This window comes from Panthera pardus, unplaced genomic scaffold (assembly GCF_024362965.1).
Source record: "Panthera pardus isolate Hobbes unplaced genomic scaffold, ASM2436296v1 HiC_scaffold_8, whole genome shotgun sequence".
Lineage (NCBI taxonomy): Eukaryota > Metazoa > Chordata > Mammalia > Carnivora > Felidae > Panthera > Panthera pardus.
Window position 1 is genome coordinate 108,436,069 of NW_026527013.1, and position 17,915 is coordinate 108,453,983.

Genomic DNA, 17,915 nt, shown 5'->3' on the forward strand with positions numbered 1-17,915 from the left:
ATTTTTGGTCTCAAGCAAAAAATGAAAACACAGAATATCCATCATCAGCCACCAACCCTGCAGATAGGCTGAAAATGTAGCTGTTTATATATCATGCTTTCAGGTGTATTACTCCCCAGCATGGGATCTCTTGCTCCCTTTCCGATGGCAAAAATTCTACCATTACAGTCATTAGAGTCATTCCTAAGAATATTAAAGCAATGCCACTGTAACAATGTAATATTACAATGCCATATCATCAATTCAAGACAGGCTCTTCATGCTGTGGTAGCAAATGACCTCAAAGTCATAGTGATTTAAAATCATATAAGTTTTCATTATTTTCTTACTTATGTGACAGGTGTATCAGTGGGGCAGAGGGCTTCTGTTCATCAGTCATTCAGAGACTTCTCTTATCATCATTCCTAAAGAAAAAAAAAATCCTAAATGGGTCTGAAAGTCACAAGGAGGTGCCCAGATCCCCACCCTGATACTGATCAGTTCTACTCACAACTCACCAGCCAGCACTTGTAACATGGTCTCTACAGCCACAAACGGGTCAGCAAGTACATCCAATATGCACCTGAAGCAGTGGGAAAGCATTTAGTAGGAGCACTAAATGACTCCTTCTTTAAGGAATTCCGAATTTGGAAACAGCCTTTACCTTAATGCTTAAGAAATTCTGAAAAGTCCTGAAGAAGCAGAGGTGAAGGAAAGCAAGGCTAATTGGGTTCAGAGGCTTCTCGGGACATGAGCCCAAGGGAGAGGAACCTGTTTGTTTGGAAACAAACAAACAAACAAACAGATGTTAAACAAAAATAAGAGGCAGATCAATTTATTATGCAACTTTGTTCATATCAGTTGTGCTTAAAACTACATTGTAATTAGTGTCAAATTTTTAAAAATGTAAGTATAGCATTTATACTTTTAAAATTACACAAAGTAATATTATATGTGAGGAGCACCTGGGTGGCTCAGTCAGTTAAGCGTCCGACTTCGGCTCAGGTCATGATCTCGCAGTCCGCTGAGTTCGAGTCCGCTGAGCACAGAGCATTGGGCTCTGTGCTGACAGCTCAAAGCCCAGAGCCTGCTTCCAATTCTGTGTCGTCCTCTCTCTCTGCCCCTCCCCACTCACGATCTGTCTCAAAATGAATAAACGTTAAAAAAATTAAAAATATATATACTATTTGACAAGATTATCACAAAAATGTTAAACACACTTATATTTGTGTAATACTAAAAATAACAAAGCCAGGTCATTCATTATTTGCTTCAAATTAGCATTGAAAGAAAATAGCCAAAACATGATATGCACATATGCTAAGGTTTTTAAAATGTTTTTATTTATTTACTTTGAGAGAGAGAGAGAGAGAGAGAGAGAGAGAGAGAGAGAGAGAAGGGAGGGAGGGAGAGAGAAAGAGAGAGTTTATTGTAAGTCTCCTCAGGATTCACTAAAATGAATAACTACTTGCCAGGAAATCAGTTTTCCTTTGAGAACTATAAGTGGCAGCCACATTTCAATTTGTCTGCTTCATACTTAGATGACAATATTTTCATAACTAATTACATTTTTTATAGCCACTCTCTCTAACCATGAAGCTACCCATCGGTGCTAGATTATTCAACAGTCCCTTACCAGTTAAATACTTTTTATTGTATGACACACTGCGATTGTGTGTCAATTCATCTGTTGAGGAACACTTGAGTCATTTCCAGTCTTTGGTATTACAAATAAAGGTGCTTTGAACGTTTAGGTGCAAGTCTTTGTATAGACATAAGCATTAATTTCTATAGAGCATGTACCTAGGAATAGAATGACTAGCCATAGAAAAGTGTGATTTTAACTTTTTAAGAAATTGCCAAACTCTGTTCCAAAGTGATTATTCAATTTTCCTTTCCCTTGAGCATTGTATGAGAGTTCCAAATGTTCCATTTTCTCAAACACTTGGTATAGTCAGCCTTTTTAATTTTAGGCATTCTAACAGGTGTGCAGTAATATCTCGTTGTGGATTTAATTTGAATTTTTCTAACAATGAGTACGTTTTTATTCACCATTTAAACTATTTTTTGAGGTATCTGTTGATGTCTTTTGTTTCTTCTTTGATTGGATTGTCTGCTTTTTTTCTCTTTTTCTTTCTTTCTTTTTTTTTTTTGGAATTGATTTGTAGGAACTCTACATGTTCTTGATTCAAATCTTTTGTCTGACAGATGTGTTTTGGATAGTTTCTACCAGGCTGTCATTTGCTTTTCATTTTCTTAACTGTACTTTTGGAAGAGTAAATGAAAGAAATGAAAAATATTGGGCAAATGACATTGAAAGTTAGATATTAGTTTTTTCTAAGGAAGGAGCTGTCCTCAAAATTGCATCACATTCTTTCTGGGACTAAGATATTAGGTATCATTAAGATACGCAAAATTCAAAACTAAAGAAAATCATATAAAAAACACCATCACAACAATGTCCATTTCCTGAGTGCCAAGGCTGTGCCAAACAATGTGGTTGGCTACTTAGATAGGAAGTGACTGAGATAGAAGCCTGTCCAACTCCAGAATTATACAACTTTTATCTCTGCCAAAGCCAGCATATTTCTGTTAGTGTTTCATGATTAGTCTGAGAGCCTAAAAAACAGTGAACAAAAAGTACACATTGGTAAACTTCCACTTCTACAAACTTAGCTTTTTTAAGTACTGTGATATTGAGTCTGAAAAGTAGAACATTGAAAGTGATGATCTCAAAATGTCGGATCAATCTTTCCATCCATCTTAATATGGGGGAATCAAAGGAGTGGATGATACAGGATTACTCTAAATAACAAAGAGGAGTTGTTTGCATTTATTTTTTAAATTATTTTTTTCTTAATGGTTATCTAACATACTTTTAAATGTTAAAGCAAACAGGTATACTGTGAGGACATTCATATGTATTTTTAAGGTAAAATTTCAAGTTTCTGGAAAATATTTTTTTAAATTATTTGAAAATTTTATTTATTTGATTTGAGAGAGAGAAAGCACATGAGCAGGGGAGGAGGAGAGAGAAGAAGAGAGAGAATTCCAAGCAAGCTCCATGCTGTCAGTGCAGAGTCTGGTGTGGGGCTTGAACTCATGAACCATGAGATCATGACGTGAGCTGCATTCAAGAGTTAGATGCTTTACTGACTGAGCCATCCAGCTTCCCCAGAAAATATTATTTTTATGGTTGATTATTTCAATTATACCCTCCTGTACTAGCATTCTTTATTCACTGGCATTTGTCATTTGGGTCTTTCTGAAAAGACAGCTATTTATTGAGTTTCGAGTCAAGGAGAGTTTGATGCTCAAGTCTTGAGTAGTGGTAAAAAGTTATGCATAGGGTTAATTCTGACTTCCATGTGATCAGTCATAATTTTAAGCTCATGGACTGAGATTAAATAATAAAAAGTCACACAAGAAGAAGGTACAAAGTTGAGGAAATATGTTTATACAAAATATGGAAAATATAAGAAAATAGTAAAATGTAGATTTAAACACAAATATGTCAGTAATTACAGTAAATGTTAATATGTTAAATTCCTTATTAAAGTCAAAGATTTTCATACTGTATTTATCAACAGCAACAACTCTATGTGTGTTGGAAGAAATATATCTAAAAACAAAGTTAAGAAAATAATTGAAAGTAACAAATAGAAAAATATGAAAAGCAGAAACAGCAAACAAAGCAACTATAGTGATTTATCACAAAGTATACTACAAGGCATAAAGCATTACTAAAGAGATGAAAAGAAAATATTCATGGGTAATAAGAGGTCCAATTGGCCGGAAAGATATAACAATTCTAAATACCTAGTTTTATAGCTTCAATTTTATGAGACAAAAATTAACAGAAATTCAAGGAAAAATACAAAATAAATACAGAATATTCCAAAAATTATGATTAAACACTGAGCTATAAAGCAATGACTAAAAATAATATTAACCACAATGTGGTTAAAGATGCCTAAACCAAATCTAGAAAAAAATAAAAATAATATTCCAATAAGGAAGCTGTTATCCCAGTAATGCTAGAATGAGTCAACCTTTGAAAATCAATCAGTGTATTTAATCACATCAACAAATAAATTAGAAATGCTATTATTCAGAAAAGAATTAGCCAAACTTTAATATTCATTACTTAGAAAAACTTTTATTTTTTTAGCAAAGTTTTCATAAAACTGAATTTAAAAACATTTTAAAACAAAAAAAAAACCCAAAAAACTTTCTTCTATACTAAACATATCTACAAAAATGCATAGCAAAATATAAAATTATAAATTTTAAAAGTCTTTCTCACTAATAAATATTCTATTATCAACAATATGTCCAACATTTTATTGGATTCCCAAGCAATTACAGCAAGACAGAAAAGAAAATAAAATGTCTACGGCATTGAAAGAAACAAAACTGTTTTGCTCTTCACAGTGAGAAAATCCAAAAAATTCTACATGTAAATTATTAAAACAAGTGAGTACATCAGGGCTACTGAATATAAGGTTGTAAGAGTGTTCCTGAGGAAAAAAAAGAATGAATAGGATATACAAACAGATTTATTTTAAGAAAATGGCTTATGCAATTGTAAGGACAGGCAAGTATGAAATCTGTAGAGTGACAGGCTGGAAATTCAGGCTGGAATTGATATTGCATTCTTGAGGTTGAAATCTTCAGGGCAAGCCAACAGGCAGAGTTGTTTCTCCTCCTCCTCCTCCTCCTCCTCCTCCTCCCTCCTTCTTCTTTCTTCCTTCTTTATTCTGACAGAGAGAGTTAGCATGCACAAGAAAGGGAGGGGCAGAGAAAGAAAGAATCTCAAGCAGGTCCTGAGCTGTCACCACAGAGCCTGATGCAAGTCTTGATCCCAAGTATCTTGAGATACCCACCTGAGCTGAAACCCGGAGGCTGATACTTAACTGACTGAACCACTCAGGCGCCCCCAGCAGGCAGAGTTTTTATACTGCAATTCTGAGACAATTGTTTCTTTTTGAGGAAACTTCAGTCTTTGGTCCAAAGGCGTTCAACTTATTGAATGTGGTTCTCCCATGTTATGGGAAATAATCTGCTTTACTCAAAGTCTAATGAGTTAAATATTAATCACATTTTAAAAATAGCTTCACAACATCTTGATTGGTATTAAATAAATAAATGGGCAACATAGCCTAGTCAAGTTCACACATAAAATTACCCATCACAGTCTAGCACTTGTTGTGAACTTGGCACCCCTACACATCTCCTTAAACCATATTTAATCTCTAATGACATAATCCAAATATACTTCTGCCTAATATGATACAACTATCCTGTGTGCAACCCAAAATCCACTAATTATTTTACCAGAAGATGATGCAAACTCCTTGGGTGATAATCCCTTTTCCCTCATATCCTGTAACTTAAATACTATGATGTAAAGTTAACAAAACTTAAATACCATGATGCAAAGTTAATACATCTTATATAAGAAGAAAAACAGTATGTCTACATGTCCAGAGACACACACAAATATATTCATAGTAGAATAAGGAAGAAATAGTCATAACGATTATAGTTCTAGTTTCTGAAACTGATCACCTGGTTGTGGACGGTATTAATAACCACCTCTATCCATTCCATATTGTCTTAGCCCTCAGGAAGCATGTCAGCAGAACATGGCTCTTTACCTGCTACAGAGACCCAGATAGTCATTCATGAAGAGTCTAGGCCATTAGTAGTCCTGCCTGAATTGGGTTGTTGTAATTTTCCACCGACTCTAACCACAGAGCATGGTAGTAGTAGGAGATGCCTAACAGATCTTCTGTATTTCAGACATTCTCTTCCTTACGTTCATTTTATAGTACCAGCTCAATTTCCTCCTGGAAACTGGAACCATTCCCCCACCAGGATAATAACTCCCTACTTTGACTATTGATTTAGAGTCAGTCTTAACTTCCAGTTCAATGGAATCATTCGGTGTCCCCTGGTGGAAGCCTTTCTTCCTTTGAAACTAAGATCTCTAGACCAGCAAAACATAAAATGGTGAGGACAGGAAGGAACATTTTTGCTAGTGGACCACTAAGGGTAATAGTGAGTGGAGCCACTTCCATTCCCACCCCTAGCTTCTTGGACCCATGAGTCCTGGATATGAAATAAATAGCATATGTTGAGCACTGATTTTCAAGATTCCCTTATATATTAATTATATATTATATCATATTATATTATTTATATATGTATATACATACTATATATTCTCATATATAGAGAATGAGTTATAAACCATACCTTTTTATATAATGTATGAAAGCATACATCACAGTATTAAATATTATTGACAGATATATAAATAAAGTATTAAAACTTAGACAGAAAAAATACACAAAAGACAAGGACAGGGTAACATTTGCATAAGCAAAGTGGCATGATTGGAGAGAGGTATAAAGAGAACTTCAATTATGAACTTGTTATTAAAAAAAATTTTTTTCTGAAGCAAATATGGCCAAAAAAAAAAAAACAAAACACTGAATTTTTCAAATGGGGCAAGTGAGTCAATGGTATGGACTGAACTGTGTCCTCCTAAAATTCATATTTTGAAGTCCTAAACTCATTACGATGATATTTGGAGATGGGGCTGTTAGGTGGTAATTAGGTCCAGATGAGGTCGTGAGGGTGGGACCCTCATAGTGGGCTTAGTGCCCTCATAAGAAGAGGCTTCAGAAAACTTGCTCCCTGTCTCTCCACTATGTGTGAATACACCCAGGAGGCAGCCATCTGGAGACCAGGAAGAGAGCTCTCACCAGAACCCTACCCACTGGCACCCACATCTCAGACTTTGAGCCTCCCATACTGTGAGAAAATAAACTTCTGTTGTTGAATCCACCCAACTCATGGTATTTTGCTATGGGCCCACAAGCTGAGAGAGTCATCATTATGCTATTTGTATTATAACTCCTCACATTTAAAAAAAATGACCCCCCTTTATGGGGCACCTGGGTGGCTCAGTCGGTTGAGCATCCGACTTCAGCTCAGGTCACGATCTCATGGTTCACGAGTTCGAGCGCCGCGTCAGGATCTGGGCTGACAGCTCAGAGCCTGGAGCCTGCTTTGGATTCTGTGTCTCCCTCTATCTCTGCCCCTCCCCCGCTCATGCTGTCTCTCTCTCTCTGTCAAAAATAAATAAAACATTTAAAAATAAATAAATAAAATAAAAAAATAAATAAATAAAAATAAAATAAATTAAAAAATGACCCCCCTTTAAAAAAAATTTCATCACCATAAATAGCAAGGTCATGTTGCCCAAAGAATGCATGGAAACGCGGAATGCAGCAACAATTAAAAATAAGAGAAGGCATTCTTCAATTAAAAGTAAGTGAAGGCATTCTTCAAATTTAAATTATTACACAAATAGCAGGTATTGTAAAATCCTTGAAGGCAGGAATTATATGAATATCCCCAGTGCCTAGTGCAATACTTGCTATATACCAGTGCTTAATGTCTGTTGTATATAAAGAGTACATAAATTAAACAACTTCTAAAACTACCCAAAGAAATAAACTTTACAACCAATGTTTTCTGAAATTCCATAAAGACATAAAGCTACATCAATAACAACTAAATATTTCTTTGAGCAGCTTGTTATTATGTAACATGTTTCTTAACTTTTAAAGTTACTATAAGTAACATGGACCTCTTAGTCTGATAAAACAATCTTCTAATATCTTCTTTATACAAATTAGCAACTCTGACTTTCCTTGTTGTCCTTATAACTCTTTTCAATTTCCCTTCCCTAGCCTTCCTTTCCTGGTCCAAAGTTGGATCCTTTAATACTAAATAGGGGCATGTGATAGCTTCCTTATTTGTCTTCTTTTGAACTAATAGTCCCTAAGAAACTATTATCATTTTTATTTTCTGTCAGTCCCAAGACACATACTGCAACTTTTTCAGGAAAAATGATCACATTTTGTTTATTAACCTGCATCAGACAACGCTGATTTTTTTATTGATATATAAATAAGCTATCATTGTAGAGAACCACATCTAGAGTATGGACCTGGATACTATTTGTACAAATGGAGCTATCGAGGAAATTTTAAAAAGAGTGGTTGCAAGCAAGCACTGTATATACAGGTTTTTCTTTCTCCTTTCTTTTGTCTTCTTTTGTCTCCTTTCCTTTCCTTCCTTTCTTCCTTTCTCTTTTTCTCTCTTCTCTTTTCTTTTTTCTTTCTTCTCTAACATCATATGTGTTTATACTTTCCCTAACTTTGCAAACGTGTTAATTCAAACTGGTCTCCTAAGTATTCCCTCCTGTTGGTGGCATTTGGCTGTACAGTAAAATGAGCAACTCCCACAATTGTTAATGCTTCCTTCCTCAAAGGGAGAGAAGTCCAAATTTAAGTTTGTGTTACTCCCCACCTGAGGCAAGATGTCTCGTCGTTTTTTGGTGAATTCAAATAATTGCTACAACAGTTTGTTCTTATTTGGATTATATAGAACTATAGCAACAATATTTGCACTGTTATTAACCTGTTTTGCAGTAAATGGTGTTTACTTATGGCCTTGTACATGTGGTATCTATTAAGTAACATCCCCAAGAATGGAAGCTTGCTTACTTGCTAAATGGAAAACAAAATGTCAAAAGTAATTGAGGGGAAATGAAAAGTAAATGGCAAATTTTGACAGGCTTAAGGCTTACTCAAATTATCAAAAATGCAGATTACTTAGACATTAATAAATGAAATACTAATAACAGTTCTTCAGGCTTGACTGGAACTATTTATGGCAAGATTTCAACATTTCTTCACATAATATGACACATTTACATTTTCCCAATGCAGTTAAGATTTCAATTATTAATGTAATACATATTTTATTAGTCATTTAGTAATACTGTAGAATAATTGAAAAACGCAGTGAATGATTTATAAAATGAGAACAGTGATTCCAAGAGACTTTCTTCAATTTAAGCAAGAAAATAATACAACTTTTTATAGAAGGAAAACACCATCTTCCATGGCTTTATTATTGTTGAATTTATAGCTCATATTTCAGTTGTCTTTAAAAATGATTTGAGATGGCCTAGCATAAACATAATGCAACCCATGTTACTTTAAAAAATATATATATTTTAAATATTTATTTACTTTTGAGAAAGAGAGAGACAGAACGTGAGCAGGGGAGGGGCAGAGAGAGAGGGAGACACAGAATACGAAGCAGGCTCCAGGCTCTGAGCTGTCAGCACAGAGAATGAAGTGGGGCTCATACTCGTGAACCGTGTGATCATGACCTGAGTGAAATCTGAGGCTTAGCTGCCTGAGCCACCAAGGCACCCCAATTAAAAATATTTTTAAATGTGAATGATAGGAGTCATTTGGGAAAGGAGAATCTGAGTACTTTGGCCAAAGGGTAAAAGTGGTATCTCACCAAGTGCTTTCTGCTCAGAAAGAGAATTTGTTGTTGCCAGCATCTCATGTGACATCAGATCCAATATGAGAAATGTTCAACCATTCTGCAAGACGATGCTACTCAGAACTTGAGCAAGAATTGAATTTCCTCTGGGAAGGTGTTCTTTTTTTTTAAGTTTTTTTAAAATTTATTTTAACTAATCTCTACACCTCATGTGGGGCTCTAACCCAAGACCCCTAGATAAAGAGCCACACGCTCCTCCAACTGAGCCAGCTAGGTGCCCCTCCTCTGGTAAATTGTTGTGCACCGACCTCATTGACAATGTGGAAAAATGCTGGGAACTAACATAACATCAGAAATTGCCCACCTGGAGTACCTGGGTGACTCAGTAGGTTGAGCATCTAACTCTTGATTTCGGCTCGGGTCATGATCTCACAGTTTATAAGATCAAGCCCAGGCAACAGGCTCTGCACTGACAGTGGAAAGCCTGCTTGGGATTCTCTCTTTTCCTCTCCCTCTGACCCTACCCCAGTCAAGCACACTCTCTTTCTCTCTCAAAGTAAATAAGGATTTAAAAAATATAGGTACCACCAATAGGTAAGACTTTGAACTATGTCACCACTCAATCCTTGATATAGCAGAGTATTAGAACACAAATTCCAAAACCCAAAGAAATTTGGAGAGGTTATACTATGTCTGTGGATAGGTGGAAGAAAGAACTGGAAATAAATCTAGAACCTTAGATCTTTCATTCTCCAACTTACCAATTTTCATTGACAGACCTTAAAAAATCCTAATGCAACAATATTGGGTTTCTGTTTTTTATGTAATCAAACTAATCTCACAACTGAGTTCCCATCCTGTAAGGACGTTGAGGAAGACTCCATTTCAGTTTTCCTGGGGGTCTCCCTACCCAGAGTAGTACGAAAGTCCCAATGTTAACAAAATGGGAAATCGTTCTAAATCACGTCACAGTTGACATTGCTGCCCTCCGGAGGACTGATGTCCTCTGCCTTCAGGAGCCGTGATGCCCCTTTTTAGGCATGTTTGAAATAGCTGAAAATATTCTTCTCAGGGAAGCTCCAGGGGCTTGTGTGACCAATGGATCTTTAACCTCTCTCTTGGGTCATACAAAGACCCCCATATTTTTTCTGCTTCTCAAAAGCACACCCCTCTCTTCTGCCTCCACAAGACCCCAACAATGTACTTTCACTGATCCTAGGAGAGGTCTACATCATGAAGTTTCTATTTGCTGCCTTGCAAAGACCTCCAAGGAGAAGAATAACAAAGATCAGCTGTCTGCCTAGAATGAAGGGAAGAGAAAAATTGTACGGAGCACAAATGCTATTTAATCTTGAAACCAAATATTGCCATCAGAATGACTTAAAAATGATAAAAAGTTTGTCAGAACGTTTTAATTTTAATACTAACTGAACCAAAATGTGCAAGGTATTGTATCTTACCTTTTCAATGCAACCCATTTTAAGAGGTCATGGAGCACATGGTGTAATTTTTTTCCCATTCATTTTTGTTCGGTTTCTTTGAATTCAAACTAAAATTGACTTCATCACTCATTTGACTCTCCTCTCCAAACTCTCCCCAATCCACTGATTTCTTTTCTCTTGTCTGTGTTGGTGATTGCACTGCCAAGGTAAGTCCTGTGATATCTCTTAAAGAAAAGAAGCAAGAAACCAAAATAACTCAACCCATTTAGGCAATCCGTTATGGTAGCTCCTACACAAGCTATGGACACCCATCTCTCTGTTTTTGCAGAAAGTACTTCTCTATGATAAGGTATGGCTCTTCTACATCTGGAGCAACCTCCAGGATTCTCTAAGTCCAGGTCAAGACCTACCTTCTCCAAAAAAAGTGCTCCTCAACCTCTTTTTTTGTCTTCTTGGAAACAGTCATTCCTTTTGTCTGAAAACTCTCAGATTTGCTTCTCTGCAACCATTCACTATTTCCTGGAGTATATACTTGTCTTAGGCATCTTATGGTTGTACTTATATTTTTATTTATTTTTTTGTACTTATGATATTTTTAAATCATTTATATTATTTATAAGACTTTGCCTATGTGTCTCTAGACCGTGAGCTTTGAGTGTGAGGCTATGATTCTTCTCCATAAGTTCTCCATACAGAGATCTCCATAGGCCCCCAGTGAGAGGCCCCCCTGTGAAACTGTTGTATCCTGCCTTCAAGATGTCTGAGAGGAATGTACAGCCATACCTCAGCCTGGTGATTCTGGCAGAATTTAGAGAAAAACATGTTTCCAGTGTAAATTAACATAGAATAAATTAGGTAAGCAAAATCATTTGATGCCTTTATATTTCTCACACATTACATTAATATTTTAAGTGTGTTCCATATACATATATGTGTACTTATCTATTTATATATACACTTTCCTTATCAATGAAATGGCTTAGTATACATCCTGATTTTTGAGAGAGTTGGAGAAAGGAACCCCACATTTTCTGGAATAGAGAAAGAGGAAATTCACCTAGTGCAGGAGGTATCTTTCCTCCAAAAGAAAGTAGAAAACTTCCTCCAGCAACCAAGACCCAATCTAATTTTAAAAGGTCCTTTTTATGAATGTAAAAATGAATACTATTTGAATTATCCATTCATCAAAGCATTAAACTTAAAAACGAATTTCTGCTCTCCAGAATGGCGCCATTGCACATTTCTGCTCCAGAATAATTCGTGTGGCTATATCTGGCAGCCAAACATGAAAGTGTGGGTGTTGAGTGGCTGGCAGCTGGCCCAGTATTTAACCCTGCTGTTTTAGAATGCCATAAAATAAGCACAATTTAATCTTCCCAAATCATTTGGTCAGTGACTGTGATTTCCGCAGAAAATAACTTCAAAGAAGACAGGCACCTTTGTTGATGCTTGTTTAAGCAGCTTTGAGTGCCAACATATTTAAGGATAGGAAGCACAAACCTCAAAGCCTATAATACATTCTTGGGATTATATACCAAGGGGATGTGTAGACTGGCCTATTAAATTTCCCTGGTGGTAAGGATGTGCTTAGATTGACACAGTTAAGAGATAAGGTCATCAGATAAAAAGTCTGGCTTAGTTAAGTAGAACATGACACTCTTGATCTCAGGATTGTAAATTCAAGCCCCACCTTAGGTGTTTAGATTACTTAAAAATAAAATATTTGGGGCTCCTGGGTGGCTCAGTCAGTTAAGTGTCAGTTCAGGTCATGATCTAGTGGTTGGTGAGTTAGAGCCCCCCTCAGTCTCTGTGCTGACAGCTCAGAGCCTGGAGCCCAATTCAGATTCTGTCTCCCTCTCTCTCTCTGCCCCTCCCCTGCTCATGTTCTCTCTCTCTCTCTCTCTCTCTCTCTCTCTCTCTCTCTCTCTCTCTCTCTATCTCTTTCAAAAATAAGTAAACATTTAAAAATAAACAAAGTATTTAAAATAAAAGTCATCACAAATGGATAGATACTGCTAGTTAAAAATCTATTAGAGACTTTGCCCTAGATACTAAAAACAGACTGGTGGTTGCCAGAGGTGGGCTGGGGGTGGATAAAATGGATGAAGGGAGTCAAAAGGTACAAAATTCCAATTATAAAATAAGTAAATCATGGCGATGTGATGTACAGCATTGGAACTAAAGTTAATAACACTGTAGTGCATGTTTGAAAGCTGGTAAGAGAGTAAACCTTAAAAGTTCTCATCACAAGAAAAAGTGCTTTTTGTAAATATATGTGGTGATGGATGTGAACTAAACTTATTGTCATCATTTAAAAATATATACAAATATGAAATCATTATATACACCTGAAACTAATATAATGTACATCAATTATATTTGAATTTTAAAAAGATCGAGACTTTGCTATAAAAAAACATAAATCATTATATAAAACCATGATGTTTACTTATGACCTGGAAAAAAAAAAAACACTTCTTTAGGATACTCTCCATAATAACCTCCATTTAATTGATGACATGAAATAAAGATTGTATCAATTTATCTCATGTTTAGTTGGGAACATAATAAACAACTATTTTTTTTTAATGTTTACTTATCTATTTTTGGGAGAGAGAGAGCAGGAAAGCAGGGAAGGAAGAGAGAGAGGGAGACAGAATCTAAAGCAGGTTCTTAGATCCAAGCTGTGAACTCAGACTGGACTCAGGACTCAAACTTACGAACTGTGAGATCATGATCTGAGCCAAAGTCAGACACTTAACCAACTGATCAACCCAGGCACCCCACGAACAACTAGTTTTTTTAAGCTGTCATTTGACAGTTTTGGAGAATATTACATGATGTAATTTCAGTAAGTGTATCCATTATATGTAGAAACAAACTCTAGGGAAAGTACCTGATCACCTTTGATTAATGCTGAGAATCTATTTTAAATTAAGGAAACCAAACCTGACCTACTCTAGTATGAGGGACCCTGATGTCATAAACGAATTTTGGTGTTTTCAGTAAAACTCTAAGACATGATTTATTTTTAAGAGCTTCCCATCTTGTCTTGAATTAAAAAAAAATGAAAGACCAAAAATACATTATTTTTCCCAATGCATTTATCTAACTTAGACTTACATATGTAAAAGTAGTTTAAACCAAAATTACTTCTAATATCAATAACACAAGGCAATTTACCTTCTTTATCTTACCACTGAAGACGAACATAGATAAGTCACATTACATATTTATTAAGATGCCTAAGAATATTTTTCTGTCATCAATTTTGTCCATTATTTGGTGTGCAAGTATTCTATTTTGCCTCTCTTTATATTTTCCAGTGACAACTTTTAATTCTCTTCTCAGTCCCAGTCTCTTACATAACTCAACCCATTTCTTAGATTTTCAGTTCCTTGATCTCTTTCTCTTAACTTTCTTTTCCAATCCATACTTAATTTCTTCCCTACTTAAAATGGGTTCCATGATTTGTCCTAACACTACCCTCAAATTCCTTACCCCTTGACTATCTTTGTGTTACACTCTTTAGAATGTCAATTTCTCTCTCTGATTCATTCTAACTAGTTACTTTGTTATTTTTCCTGGCTACCAGTGATTACCAGAAAAAATAAAATGGCTTAATTCTATTAATAAATGCCATTACAAACATGATATTAGCTGGAGCTATCCTCATAGTGATTCTTATTTTACCGAGAGATTGTTATGTTCTTCTCATACCTATATGATTCACGTTCTGCAAAAGATCTATCTTTGGAAATCACAGGACAAAATTTCCTCCCCTCAAATCCCACAGGGATAAAGTTCTGGATCATTCCATGAGGAAAGTAACCTAGAGTATGACAACTACTAGTTGATCATGAGGGCGTCTAAAACAGGTGGTAGAGGAGGGGACAAGAGTGTTAATTACTCTCCAAAAGATGACTCACTAAATAAACCCAGAATAAGCCAAACATTTTCTGATTCTTCATGTAGCAGATGTTCTATCTTTTCTTAAAGATTGATGTCAATTATTCCTACCAGTACTGTGACTCATTTGCTTTCTTCATGGTCTTTGGCATAAGGAGCCTGAAGTAAGTGACTGATAGTTATATCATAGAATTCCAAGGGACTATTACTGTGTACACTGATGGAAGAATTCTCCTTTGAGAACCATAACCTCTCAATTCACAGACCCTAAATTTGTGGCAATGAGAAGTACAAGGACCCCAAGTATGTCACTGGGAGTGATGGTAAGTGGGAATATTTGTACTTCAACTACTTGGTTCCCAGGTTCATGTATTCTCTTTGAAGACAAAACCTCAGATAATAGTGTTTCATTTAGAGTATACACTCAACCCTGAGAATAACGTAGTCCTGGAGGAGGATCCTTGCAGGACATAATTTCAAACTTGTGCCTCAGCCACATCTTTAAGAGGTCAAGATACTGTGTTCTGAGGCTAGTGACTGGAAAAGAACCGCGGGATCTCTTGGTCATTTTTCCACTGCCACACTTCCTTTGATATACTTACCAATATTAGTTTTATTTGTGAATAAAACCACTCTGCAAGCCCTCAGATAGTGGGTCTAGAGAAAGCTCTGTTGGCATGAAAGTCAATCCCATAGGAAGAATAAGTGTCAATTACAGAGAATATGAATTGTGATTCTTTCAGAGTGGAAGGGTCCAATGTAGTCCACCAAGAAGCTGACTGTACTCTTCAAGGAACAGCCATGTACTAGGGTCCAGGATTGATTTCTTTGCTGACAATTTGCATATTCAACAGGGAAAGTCACTAGATTAGCACTGGTAAGTCAGTGCCCATGCAGACCCCCATGACTACATTCTTCATTGTCCATAGTGCCAGCACTAGGGTGGATTATCATGGAGGTTGGGTGATGTCTACTGGCCAAGTCACTGTATCAATTTGGTTGCTCCCTTCTGTGTCAATGTGTGTTTTCTCTCAGAGATATTGACATACCAATCAAAGATCTTCACATTTTGTGTTTGTTTCATAGGTCCAAATTCAGGTCACCTCTCCAGACCTCTTGGTCCCCAACTTTACATTCTTCCTTTTCTATGTCCCTGACTAACCAGCTATTGCCACTATTGATGAGTTCATGTGACCATGAGGTATTTCTCTTTCCACACAAAGTGAATGCCAAATACAATACTTCCAGCTTTACTTATTGAAGAGTTTTCCTACACCACTGCCTTCCAGGGAAACCTCTGCTTGGAGTTGTGATTCATCTGTGTTTTCACCTAACATCATGATAACATACCAACCCTTTAGTGAACTCATGACTGAGGGGCATTCTCTTCCATCACCTGTTTATAAGCAAACTTCAACACTGCAGTAGGTGTGACTTGGGGGAGATGTGCTGCTACAGGAGTGATAGATAACATGGTGTGGTGGAAGGGATTGTCTGGGCTACTAGCTTATGCAATTTATTATCTCTGCTTACTCCTGACCCTGGATGTATCATTTCCATCTTACAACTGTTGGGTTCCATCTGACTGTATTACTTAAATAATCTTAGAGGACTCAGTACATGGTGTCACTAGGTCAGAAGCTCAATTCCTGCCAGGGCCCAGCTGCATACCAGGAGCTGGCTTTCAGTAGGTATGCAGTTCATTACAATAAATAATGCGGCCTTGTTCCAGAAACCCGGGGGTCTATGTTTTAATATTTCCACCAGTGATGCCTCTGGTGTCATATTACCACAGGGGTTATGTTTTCATTCTCCCAATGCACATAATCCTGGTATCACAGTACAATATGGCTCAAGAGACACTGTGATTACATCATATTATTCCCTTTCCTGCTTTGAGCCCCACTAAAAATCACGATAGCCTTCCATGTCACCTAGAAGATGTATTAGAACATCAGTCTTAAGTGCTGAAGATGCTAGCTAGAGAATTCAGAGTTTTGTTACAGAATAGCGAGTTTTGTGCTTCTTTCTTAGAAAACTTATTTAAATCTCCACAATCACCAAATTTTTCTTTGGACTGGTAGTATATGAACTTGGATAGGAACATTTTTACCTCTCTATTTACCATTTCCATCAATTACGTTCCACAGTTGTATTAGGCAATACCTATTACTGTGTCATGAATAGAAATCATAGATATTTTCATATTATGTTATAGTTATTATATATATCTTGAACTAATATTTTTATACATGATTTTAATATTTTGAGGTATTAGACCTGCCTCTATCTCTTAATATTTAATAATTTAATTAATATATATATTACATTAAAAATGCATGTTCAACATATTTGACATAATATTTCAATATAATAGATTTAACTTACAATTCTATACATTTTTTCATTTATTTACAAATATTTTTACTCTGTAAACTTCTACAGAATGCCACAGAAGTCCAGTTTATAACATAAAAACATCTAGAACCCCTACCTAGACCAAGCCTCTCTCTCTGGTGAGTACGCCTCTATGACATTCAGGTCATCCACCCTAAAGCAGCCTCCTGGGTGCTTTTTACAACATCCTGTTTTTTAGATTTCTTTTCATCACCATGTTTATAAATGCCTATATTTCCTCGTTCATATGGCTGGCTGTTGTTGGCTCACACTTGATCTGGTTGACATTTCCTTCTTAAAATGTCCCACTTTAACATGTCAGGCTTATCCCTCTAGACTTTCTTCAATGGATAAACTTCCTTTGAAAGATAATTTTCCTTAGTTTTTGTCCACTAACACTTCTTTATTCTCTAATTCATTTTCCTATGTGGATAACTTCATCCATTGACACTAGTCCAAACATCATTAAAATGTATTATTCCCAAGGGGATATACAAGTCCATAATCCCTTATGTGTCATCCTGAAATCCCTAAACCTCCTTTTTCTCTACAAAAGTCACTGGTAGCAAAACATTACCTGAAATTACAAAATAGCCTATACTTACCTCAGGTCCTATGAATATTCATACATTTCACCAATATAATTTGTATTATGGTTTATTACATGGTGCAGCCAGGATCCTGCTAAGAATACTACCTTTCAAAGGATGGGAGTAAACTATTACCTTTTTTCATTTAAATTACAGTTAGTTGGGGTGCTTGGGTGTCTCAGTCATTTAAACATCCAACTCTTGGTTTCTGATCAGA

The 17,915-nt window shown here is 36.1% G+C and overlaps 1 long non-coding RNA gene across 4 annotated transcripts in view; it reads right to left on the minus strand.

The window, feature by feature from the left end:
* LOC109263772 (uncharacterized) overlaps nt 1–17,915 on the minus strand; it is a 220,655-nt gene that overhangs the window by 99,615 nt on the left and 103,125 nt on the right. For all 4 annotated transcript variants that reach the window (XR_008420451.1, XR_002078385.2, XR_008420450.1 and 1 more), the window contains 4 exons: nt 10,821–11,026; nt 644–750; nt 498–562; nt 330–404 (listed from right to left, as the gene is read on the minus strand). This is a non-coding gene — a long non-coding RNA (uncharacterized LOC109263772). The remainder of the gene's footprint in view (nt 1–329; nt 405–497; nt 563–643; nt 751–10,820; nt 11,027–17,915) is intronic.